Source organism: Cajanus cajan, chromosome 10, assembly GCF_000230855.2.
Source record: "Cajanus cajan strain Asha chromosome 10, NIPB_CcT2T_4, whole genome shotgun sequence".
Taxonomy (NCBI): domain Eukaryota; kingdom Viridiplantae; phylum Streptophyta; class Magnoliopsida; order Fabales; family Fabaceae; genus Cajanus; species Cajanus cajan.
The window spans coordinates 16,376,957-16,390,000 of NC_138526.1; positions in this window are offsets into that span (position 1 = coordinate 16,376,957).

Consider the following 13,044-nt stretch of genomic DNA (forward strand, 5'->3'; position numbering starts at 1 on the left):
GTCATATTTAACTTAACACTATGCAAAATGAGAAACTTAATTATCTAAAATATTTGATTTGTGAATCTTCTCCGTGCTTGGAAAATTGAAGCTAAGCATGCCTCTAACAGCACCAGTCACAACTCCCATAGTAAATATAAGAACCGAGTGAGAACAATTGGGCGTATTGAACATTAAAGCACAAGTCATTAGTCAAATTAAATTCCATGCATTATCATTTTCAATTTTCCTGGTCACTGTGAATGTATGTATACGTGCTTCGGAAACTAAGCAATTCACTTCAATTTGGACAATTTCTCCGTTAACTTTGAAGGGTTATTTAATGACAATTAATAACGTATCACTAAAGGTTTTATCTATGTATAAATTTTTACCTACAATGATATTTATCTATCATTATAAGTATTAGTAATATATACAACTTGACATGTGTTCCTTGGTCAGTTAGCTAGTTTGCATATTTGGTTAGTCAATTAAGTCCATAGAAACCCTGTAAATATAGGATGCATTATAAGGGTAGAAAAGATTGAACTGGAAGATGCAATGTGTAAGATCATACATGATTGTGAATTCATTCTTTGGTGTAATTCTTATACTCATCAATACTATTAATCTTCATCATAAATTTTATGTTTGTTCTTTCTTGATTTAATTTGTGTCATCTATTTATCTTGATCTTGCACAACAAATTGGTATTGTGAGTCCAATTGAGATTGTTGTTTGCATTTGTTGCAAGAGTTTTGAAGTTAGATCAATCATTTTGTTTGTTGTTTTTATAACAAGATATGAAGGTAAAGAGAGAAATTGCAAAATGATTTATACTAGTTCAGCCATTTAAAGGTTTACATTCAGTTTCAGACTTAACTCCCCACTAAATCTAGTCTTTCTACTATAATATTAATTCTTTACAAACACCATGTACAAGTAATATTATAATCAGAAAATACAATCACCTAATCTTGATCCCACAAGATTATACAATCACTAGAATTCTTGCATCTCAAGAATCCACTTGAGAAAACCTATCTCAAGATTTCTCTTTCACTCTTTCTTGAGATACCCTTATCCCAAAAAGTCACGTACCATGACATACCCAGCTATACAAAACAAAAGGTTAAAGATCATAATTGATACACCTGATGTGTAGGTTTATTTTCCACAAAGAAATATTCAACAATCATGAATTTCTTGAACTTCTTTCAATATAAAAGATTTCTTGAATTTTCTTTACTCTTTGATTGTTCTAAAAAATATTTGATCTTGACTCAAAAATGATTTTCATATTTTTGAAAATATTTTTCTTTTTCACTCTTTGATCTCTCTAATCAAAATATGTCATCTCTGTTTTTGTTTTTCATATTCTCTCTTTTTTCTTTTTCATATCTCTTTCAGTTTTCAAAAAGAGTTATATTTATAGAGAAAATAAGATTTCAATATTAAAAACTCGTAACAGTAGTAATCTATTACCAATATCAAGTAATCTGTAACCAGTTTTTAATGAAAATGAAATCTTTAGAAACAAGAACAGAGGTAATCGATTACTAATCCTGGTAATCGATTATCTCGTGTTTCAGGAACCATAAAACTCATTTTTCAATAGATGTGTAATCGATTATTGAAGTTGGTAATCGATTATCTCGATAATTTTCTAATTTGTTTCACTTGTTTTCACTCAAAAGTCACCATGGTAATTAACTGCATGAATAAGTAATCGATTATCACAGAGAAAATGTTGAATTCTACTTCAAAACAAGGTTTCAGTAATCTATTACCTCACATGGTAATATATTATCTGGCTTAATCATAAATTCTTTTGAATGAACCAAGTTCTATTTTATGTCAAATCACGTTGTAATCTCTTACATTATATTTTCACATGAAATGAGAAACATTAAGTTGAAATATAAGTTTTATGCTTTCTAAAACAAGATGTAATTTTAAAATTAATTCATCACAATAAACAGACACATCCAAACCTAAGTCTAATAACAAACAACGCAATATCCTTTACAACATAGGCCATAAAATACAAAAAATGAATGAAGCAAACTAAATAAATCTATACAAATTTAATGCTAACATCATCAAAAACATGTTTAACATGAATATTCAGTCTGGATTGATTATGTTTCGGTGTTCAACATGTTTTTGGCACCGTAATCAATTATTAGCCATTATTAGGATCCATAATTATTAGTATGGAAATTGCACGTTTTTCTTTTTTTTTTTTCTTTTTCTTTTTCTTTTTCTTTCTCTTCCTTTATTGAAGCAAAGTAATCATAAATTGGAAAAGGGAACCTTTGCATAAAGAATGCAAAAGGCCAGCAAAGAGAGATAGGTACGAAACGTCCAATACAGCAAAAAGAAAAAAAAAAGTGACATCAAATAACAGTGAAGTGAGCTTTTGGGGGAACATCTTTCTTTTATCTACAACTTTTAAAATTTGAAAGTTAATTTTTTGAAGACCAAGTCAATAACTTTAGAAAATAATTAAAGTTTAATTTCGAACACTTACCATATTAATATTAGCATATTTTTATCCAAGAAACACAAATATTTTGAAGTAAAGCAATACCTCTGTTACTTTATAATATTTGTTTAAGATTGTTTTACACATAATAAACTTTCCTATTTTTTATAAAATGATTTTAATGTTATCTATTATATTCTCTTTTATTTTTAATTCATAATAAATATATATTAGTTATCAAATATAAATTAATTAAAAATGTAAGAATATAATTGATAACATAATAATTAATATTATTTTAAAACTTGAAAATGACAAGTAAATTATAGAAACAAAATTTCCTAAAAATCCAACAGAATAAAAAGGAACACAAGGAATAACATTTGGCAGAAAATATGTCACTAGGTAAAAACAATTTTCTCTTCATCTATTTGATGCTACGACACATGTTTTCCTGTAATGACTTAGCGTAGCCGGGAGAGATTAAAATCTCAACTTTCAGCTTCTTTTCAGAAAAGAAGTTGTTTGTAAGAAAATGGTTGTGTTTGGAACAACAAATTAAATTTGTAAATTGTTTTTTCTTTTTTGAAATATAAATTATTTTTATGAAGCTAAAAGTTTGAAGCTTATTTCACTATATAATTAAATATTACCTTTTTTCGTTGTATTCAAATGAATTTAAGCTTTTTAAATTATTTTTCAACAAACTTATTCAAACACATTTCATCTTTTATGACAATCAATTATGATAATAATCAATTATTCATATAATTGATTATTAAAATAATCTAATATTTGTAGCTTTTTTACACATATTCTTTGTTAAATCATTATTTCGTTATAATCATGACTTTATTATCATTAAAATCAAAGCAGTAAACATCATTAATTCAATGGTGTGTTGCTCTATCAAAATCAACTTTAAAAAGCTCTCTCTTTTTTATTTTATTTTATTTTATCATGTTTGTAAATGATAAAGTGTGAATTATTTATGATAGAAACCTATTTTCCAAGAATTCCTTTGGAAGAGATAAGTCTAAGAAGGCCCACTACAAGAAAATTTGTTTTTAGAGATTAAATTTTCAGTCTCTAAATTAACAAAATTAGTTACTAAATCAATAAGTGACTGAATTAGATACCAATTGTAGAAAGTAGTTAAATAGTGACCAAAAAATCAGTCTCTAGTAATATTTAAATTAGAAACTAGAAAACTTAGTCTCTAATTTTAGTGCATCTTGAGACTAAAATATTGGTTTCTAAAGTGTTTTAATAGTGACCAAAATTTTTGTCTCAGATTATATTTTAATTAGAGACCAAAAAAGTTGTATCTATTAAATAAATAATATATTTTAAACTATTAGCTACTAAAAGTTCAGTCTCTAATTACATTAAAAATATTAATGATAATAGAGATTGAATTAAGGACCAACTATAATCAATCTCTAAAATAGTATTTAAATAAGTTGCTAAAGTGACTATATAAATTTGGTCTCTAAATGAGTCTCAATTTAATGAATTTCTTGTAGTGAGGGTGAAAGTTGATAAAGTTGGTTTGAAGAATTGTAGGACACTTACCCTTATTTTGTAAGGTATCCTATCTTTAGAGACTTACCCTACCTTAAAGGACTCTTATTGTTATTATACATATTTCTTACTTGTAATTCATTTTAGTAATGATTGTTTTAGGATATTTTGGCCTTATATTTTGGGTTAAGTAGTGTAAGTGATTTGTTCTTGTATTACTTGAAGGTGTAATTAGTAGATTAGGAGAGGTGTAACTAGCTAAGCCTTATTAAACTTATTTGGATTTGGATGATCCAAATCTTTTTATGGCCCATAGGTTTGGACATCCACTTGCTTATACAAGTGGTTTGAACGACAAAATCAAGTCCAGTTTGCCATCCAAGCTACCAATTAAGTTACATGACTTTGATAGTGACATCTCAACAACTTGTTAAGAATAATAATTAGTTTAGTAGTTATAATGATTAGATTAAGTAGTTAGAGTTAACTCAAGTTAACCTAGGTTATTCTTAAAAAAGGATTAGTTTAGCTTGCTCCATAAACTTTTAGACAACTAACTAGACTTGTAGACATTTAACTAGAGTTAGTTAGCTTAAGAACAAGATAGCTAACCATGGTTACATTTATTCATTGCTAATTTAACTTGCACCATAAGCCAACTAAACTCTATATATTGTATCTTTATACCCATTTTGTATTAGTTTTGAGCATTTTATTGAATTTGATAAAATTTTCTCTCTCAAAATTCATTTCTTTCTTTGAAATTCTTTCTTTTCTCTTATCCTCTATTGAATGTGGTGAGAATTTAAAGAGATTTATCACTCTTCAAGAGTGTCATGTCACTCAAAGGAGATCCTACATTCTCTTGTGTGTTAGAAATAACTTCTAACATCATTGGAAGTCGTTGAAGAAACTTGAAGGATTCCAAAAAGCTAAGGATCCGCCCAAGAAAATTGAAGGAAAAGGTATATCAATCTAGTATATCCTAAGATTTCCATTAGTTTAGCTATTTGTTCTTTTACTTCCAACACAATTTACTCACATTTATAGAATTTCATTTCGATCTTCCCACGCAATCAATTTTGCTATAATTCTTTGCATGATTGTATTAATTTCAATTTCTATCAATGAATTTTGATTTTGAAAATGCCCAAGTTTTTACGATGAAATACTTAATTTTTCTTTTAATTTATCGAATTTTCTTTATAGAAGCTCTTTAGATTTACTTGCTGAGATGTTTGTGTTTGGCTGCAATATAATTAAAATTTTAATTTATAAAACCAAATAACAATAATAATATTTAAAAATAGTATTAAGTTTCAAAACTATTTTTTAAAAAAATTCACAAAAAATTACCAGTGATTATTTATTTATTTGTTTTTTTCATATTATAATCTACAAGAAACTTCCTTACAAATTTTAAAATTTACAGAAAATTTATCTACAGATTTTAAATTTTCCAAGAAATTTACCTGCAGATTTTATAATTTAGAGGGAATTTACCTACAAATTTTATATCTGCAGGAAGTTTGATGCAAAATTTTGCTATATTTTTTTATAAAAAAAAAAAAGTCACAGATTTTTATGAAAAAAAATTCCCCTCAAAGATGGAGGCACCACTCTATTTAAAATAAGAAACAAACAATAAAGAAACACTAAATAAAACCGAGTGGCTAACGAAGACTATTACAATTCAAAAATAATTAACATGAGACCAAACACAAGAAGTAACCGTACATAAACATAAACATAAAATTTTAGTCTAATACTTTTGATGTCACATTCTATTACAGCTTGACTCATTAAGACTTTAAGATTTAAGTCTCGTCATCATCATCCGAAACATCCTCACTTGTAAAAGTAAAACACATAGAAAAACACAATAAAAAAAGGAGTGAGAAGCGTCTCACTCTAACTACCAATGAGATAGAGTCAGACAACCACAAACAAACAAACAACATATATTCTTAATGAATAGATCAAATCTGCAAATCATTTAATATTTCATTTTGTTAATTCAAATTTATTTTTATAATATTAAATTATATAAATTTTTTTACACATTTATAGAGTAATAGAAAATTTATATCTTTAAAAATGAGATCCTAGACGATTGGCCGATCGCCTACCTTCATCGAGCCATTGTCCATATCCAACATTATTTTCATAAGAACTATATCGCTTACCAAATATATGGTGATAATACGATAATAAAAAAATTAAAAAAGTTGGAAAATAACACAGTTGAGCTGAATTTATTAACATTATTGATGACACTCAAAGGAAATCGTAATTCCAAAACAAAGTAACATAGTACATATGCAGTTATACATCTGCTTCTCCACAGTAAACTTTTCTCCTTGAAACCCAACCCAGCTCCGCTTCACTTTCCCCCAGGGACGCCATAATTGTAGCCTCTTGCTGGTTGTTTCAGAAGGTGGCGTCCATCTAGAAGGTTAATTCCCAAACGACATTGGAATTTGGAACTCAATAATCAGTAACCAATATAAAACATTCAAAAAGAATAAATAATGAATTTAAACCTTAATTAGTTCTATTTTAATTAAAGAGTTGATGATTTAGTGAAAGGATGTTAGTTAGGTCACTTACGTGTGTAGTGAGGCTCTGATATCCAAAGGGGCTGTCTTGCTATTGCGAGATTCATTGATAAGAGAATCACAGATAGCAAAACCATGTTTAAGACAAGATTCTTGAAGCAACCCATCTTAAATGGAAAACAAGTATAGAAAGCCAAAGAGGGTATATAGCTATATATATTTAGAGTATAGATTGCTCTGCAGTGTGAGAATTGAATGAAGAGTAGAGTAGAACACATGCATATATATACAACATAAACACAGACTTTAATGATAATAATTAACATGTCCACGGAAATTACACGTCTTTCTTCTTCTGTTTTTTTCTTCCTTTTTAGTGAGTTGGGTACGAAACCTCCAATACAGCAAAAAGAAAAAAGACAAAAAAAAAAGAGAGAATGTCCTCTCCAATTCGGCCAAATAGCTTAAAAAAGTGTCATAACTTCCGGGAGTCATTTCATTGAAATTCGTTAATAGTGTATTTGAATGAAAAATTTAAATGAAATAATTGATTTATTTAAAAAAATTTAAATTGTTTGAGGTGAAATTTCTTATTTGAATGAAAAATTTGTAAAGAATTTGAAATTCAAGCATTTGTGAAATTTCTTAAAATAGTAAAATTTTAAGTTCTCCTGAAAAAAGTAAGAATTTAAAATTTCTCATTTTTTATTTCACTTATATATTTTATCTTATCTTTTATTGCTTTATGTTTTTAATTATTGAATATTCAAAAATACTTTTACAATTATTAAATATTATCTAATATTAATTTTTAAAATAATTAAATATTTAAAAATTAGCTAATATTTATTTTTATAAAATTTAATTTAAAAATTTCAACATATAAATATATTTTTAAAATCAATTTTACCATGATAGAATCAAATTATCATATCTAATCTAATAATTTAAAATTTAAAAAATTTGAATTGACTTATCCAAACTGTAACGACCCGCCTAGTCGTTCCACAACAACCAATACCACGCAGAATAGAGTGCATATATAAAAAAATAAAATATATATACATATGGTCTAGCTTGGGGCTAAAAAGTCAATATGCAAAATACATCATCCTAGCTACACTAAGTAGCCTATCAACAATAAAACATCCACTCCATCTGCTAGTTGCAGACCTGCAACTATCCTCCAACCTAACCCTGCTCTGCTCCCATACACAGTATGATCATTGCAGTCCAAACCACATGGAAACAGACAAGGGTAAACTAGTGAAAAGAATCAGCATATATAGAAATTATAAACAGCTACAGCTTATTAGCACATCATTAAGTTCAACAAAATTGACACACCACACATAATAGCGTACATCATTCAGCAAAATCACAACAAACATCTTATGCGTCATCACGCATTTTCAACTCGGAGATCTCCTACAGCTCAGCCTTATGGCCTACAACAGTTCAACCTTACGGCCTACAAAAGCTCAGGCATTCAGCCTACAACAGCTCAGCCTTTCGGCCTACAACAGCTTAGCCTTTCGACATACAACAGCTCAGCCTTACGGCCTACAACAGCTCAGCCTTACGGCCTACAACAGCTCAACCTTACAGCCTACAACAGTTCAGCCTTACAACCTACAACAGTTCATATTCACAACACAACTCAAAATCATCATTCAGCACAACACAACATAACATCAATACAACTTAAACATCATACGCCATTAACAACTTAAACAACATACAACTCAACTCAGCTCAATAGCATAAATCAGCATACAGCGTAAATAACATACAACATAATCAACATTGTTTTAAAGAAACACATCTGCGCCTGGCGCAATAGGATTGCGCCCGGCCTGAACCAACCAGAGAGCTCCAAAGCTCTCACGCGTCCGGCGCAATTCCAATTGCGCCCGGCGTGCTAGAAGGCAGAGACTCTCAAGAGTCTCCCACGGCCGACGTACCAAACCCGCACTCGGCGCGAGTAAGGCAAAGACCTCCCTAAGGTCTCACGCCCGGCGCACCAATTGCGCCCATCGCCACCCCTGGTGGAGACTCCTAGGGAGTCTTCACGCCCGGCGAGATATAATCACGCTCGACGCCATACCAGAACCCAAAATTATGAGTCCCTAACTACAAAAAAAATTACATTTAGCGATCACGAAAATCGGTCGCTAAATTGCTAAAATCGGTCGCTATTTGCCTTAGCGACCGAATTTAAGTAGTCGCAAAAACCTAGTCACAAAGCTATATAGCGACCAAAAAATTTTCGGTCGCTATTTAGCGACGGAATATTTTGGTTTAGCAACCAAAAATTTTGGTCGCTATTTAGCGACCGAAAATTTCGGTTGCAAAATGGTTGCAATGATTTTGGTCGCTGATGTGTATGGGGACCAAATTAGTGACCGAATAAATCGGTCGCTAAATCGGTCGCTAAAGATTTATTTTTTATTTTATTAAATTTTATATACGTTGCAAATTAGGTCGCTATGAAATACTCATATTTGGTCTCTCAAGGATTCTATTTCACAATACTTCACTTTTCAACATGTTTTGTCCTTAATTACACAATTTTTTAGAAACTTCCCAGAAGGTCACCCATCCCTATATTACTCCAAGTCAAGCACGCTTAACTATGGAGTTCTTATGAGATAAGCTACAGAAAGGCATATGCATATTATCAGTATAGGTAGTACAAATTAATTCATTTAAGTCATCCTCAAATATACAATCTCATACTTATACTATCTTTGGATCTCTCTCATTTCGGTATATCTGAACCGTTATAAAAATATAATAATATATTTAATAATTATATTACCAATAATAATAGTTATATTATATTTAATTAATCTTTATTTATAGATACTTACTTTTATAATTAATTAACAATCTACTTATTTCTATTTAAAATTAATATAATGATACAATTTAAATTATCTATTATAAATTTAAAATTTTAAATAATAATTTTTATATTTTAAAATGAGAAGGGTTATAATAACACTGATATAACTTTTACTAACTATTACATTGTTCAATAACTTTATATTAAATGTGAATTTTGTAAATCCAACCGTTAAATTGAAAGTTCATATCACTTTATATGTTTAATTCAAGTTTTGTTAAAATTGAACAACAACTTGAAGGTAATCAAAGTGCTCATATTTTAATATATTTTGAAATGTATATGTTACGTCAATTTTATTTTACAAGAATGAAGTATCAAATGATCTTGAATTCATATAAAATTTTGTATATATGATCTAAGAGTAAAAAACTTTCAATCTAACGGTTGAATTTATAAAAATCACATTTAATATAAAGTTATTGAACGATGTAATACTTAGTAAAAGTTACACATGTATTATTATAACACTTCTCTTTTAAAATATTATTTTTATAAATTAAATTTTAACATTTTAAATAAATTATTAATTAACTTAATATATTTATTCATCTTAAATCTAAGATATAAAATTCAAAAAATGTGTTTATCCTTGTTTTATTTTCTAATTATCAACCATTAATAAAATACTAATTTAAAATCTTATCAAGTTATATCATAATATTTTCATATCAAGTTTAAAACAAGATTAGTTATAAAATATGTTAATTTGTGTTGGAATTTTATTTCAACATGAAACTTTAAAATAAATGTGCGACTAAAAAAAACTCCGTTAAAATAGTCACGTATTCTATTTGATAGAGAAAAAAGAAAGGAAACGCATTATGATGTATTAAAAACTGATAAAAAAGAACCAGCGGGTGGTTTGCCCAATTAGTTAAGGGGGAAGACTTAAAATTTTCTCCACGTAAGTATATGTGTGGATTCAAGTTCTGCTGTCAACAATTTTAGCCTTTTTAAACAAAGTAGGTGTAATTGTAATAAAAAGGAGGTGTATATATCATTAGTTAAATACTATGAACATCTATAAGTAAATTAAAATCAAAGGATAATAATTTTTTTAAATTACTAAAAAATATTTCATTTTATAATTGTTTCACAAATTCTTACTAGTTTTTGTATAAGTCAATTGCTTTTAAACAATGAAACTAGCTAGCACGATTATATCAATTGAATTGAATGATTAAGCCTAACTTTTAAAATAACAATTGAAATAAAATAAGTTTCAAGAAAATAATTTCAAAATATATTAGGTAAATAACTTTTATATATAATAAAATTAAAGACAAGAATTAAAACAATCAATGGAGTTAATGTAATATTCATTTATAAATATTTAAATAAATTATAAGTAGCAAGGTATTATTTAATTGATGTTTAAAATAAAATATTTTATAATATCTAAATGAATTGATTTTTAAGATAAACTATTATATACATATTTAATTAATATAATTTTAAAATATATATGTATAATTAGATATATTTTAAATAAATATTTTTATATTAAAAATTAATTTATCATTAAACAAAATAAAAATATTTCAAAATATGGTTGTTGTTGAATCAGTTTCCCATGGTGGGATCATATTCATATATAATAATAGAATCATGTCTCCTCAAAGAAGCGATATCTATCCCAAAGTAGTACGAGCATAATTGAAGATAGATGGTATAACGTATTTTAAGTAATTGATCTCATGTGTTATTGGTGTATATATTTATATGTATAATTTATTTTATAATTTTTATTTATTAAACTAATAGAACATTAATTATATTTTATCAATTTTAGATTTGTTTGATAAATTTTTATTAATCCTTATATAAGTCAATTATTTTTAATTTAATGGAACTAACGTGTTTATATCAATTGAACTAGATGTTTAAGTCAATTTTGAAAATAATAATGAAAATAAAATAAGATTTATGAAAAGAAGTTTATTTATCTTAACAAAATTGGAAAGCACAATAAATTATGTATTTTCATATTATCTAATAATGTAATAAAATATTAAGCAGCGTAAAAGAGAAATAAATTTCTCAAGAGAAAAATAAATAAATTTTCTAGATAAATTATTATTTAAATTAGTCTAATTTTTTTAAAAAAGATTCAATTAAAAAGATTATTATTTAATTTTCTTTTATAGCATTATGTTTCTCATTTTTTAATAGATCATGATATATTAATTATCTATTTTAAATTATATAATTTGTTTTACTTTTAAAAAAAAATTAATTTTATTGAGAGGGTACTGATTTTTATTTCTTATCATTAATATTTTTATCATTATAAAAATAATATTATATATTTTTATATTTGCTTTCATTTAAAAGAAATTTAATTCTAAACTTTTTCAAAAATTTACATTTAGCGACCGATTTTAATTTGGTTGCTAAAATTATTATAAATAATACTATTTTTATTTTTTTAGCGACCGATTTTAGTTTGGTCGCTAAAATTATTATATATAATACTATTTTTATTTTTTTAGCGACCGATTTTAATTTGGTAGCTAAAATTATTATAAATAATAATATCTTTTTTTTATTTTTTTAGCGATCGATTTTAATTTGGTCGTTAAAATTATTATAAATAATAATATTTTATTTTTTTAGCGACCGATTATTTGCGACTAAAAAATTCGGTCGCTAAATAAAATTTGTAACCAAATCAGATTCGGTTGCTAATTATGTCGCTATTAGCGACGAAAAAAAATCGGTCGCTAATTTCGGTGGCGAAATTGACTTTGTTTGTAGTGCCTGTCTGATATCACGCCTAGCGCGGTTCTCCCACGCTCGGCATGAGCCATCCAGGGGCCTCCATTCCCAAGCTCGCCCGGCGCAACCATCCTTGCGCCCGACGTGCTTGACCAATGGAACCCTCTGATGGTCACGCGCCCGCGCCAAGAACTACGCCTGGCGCACTATCAAGTAACAACCCTCAAACTTAAAAAAATTTCACCAAAACCTGCAAAAACAAACAGTCCAAGCACATGGAATCCATTCAAAGAACCACATTTTCAGCAAGCAACTCGAAAACCAAATCCTTTTCAACATGCAACCATCAAACATAGAAAACTCCAAATTTTCACCCTTTTCCCCGAAACCCCGAAAATGGAATTTTCCTCAAAATAGCCCATCAATCTCCAAGAATCAAGCAGCGTTTGAGTTTCTAAACTCACTTCCAAACAATCAGCAAGAATCTAGCTTCCCTTACCTCGGAGGAGAAGAAATCTGAGCTCCGGGAAGAGAAGGAGAAGAAGAGAAAGATGAACGGAGAAGAGAGAGTCTGCGTCTCAGCTAGCTTCCAACACTACTACTCAGCACCTACAACACCAAATGGGTCCCGAGAACTTGAAACCAAAGGAAAAGAGAGGGATGAGAATAATAGTGAAGAGAGGAAGTGAAATGAAGAATGTTGAGAGGGAAGAAAGACAAGCGGGAGGGGTTTCACACAAACAAAATATTTTAAGAATGATAGAAATTGAAATCAAAGTAATTCAAATACCAAGAATTTAAAATTCCTTAAATTTGTAAAAATCTTCATCCAAACACACCATAAATGATTTTTTTTATATATA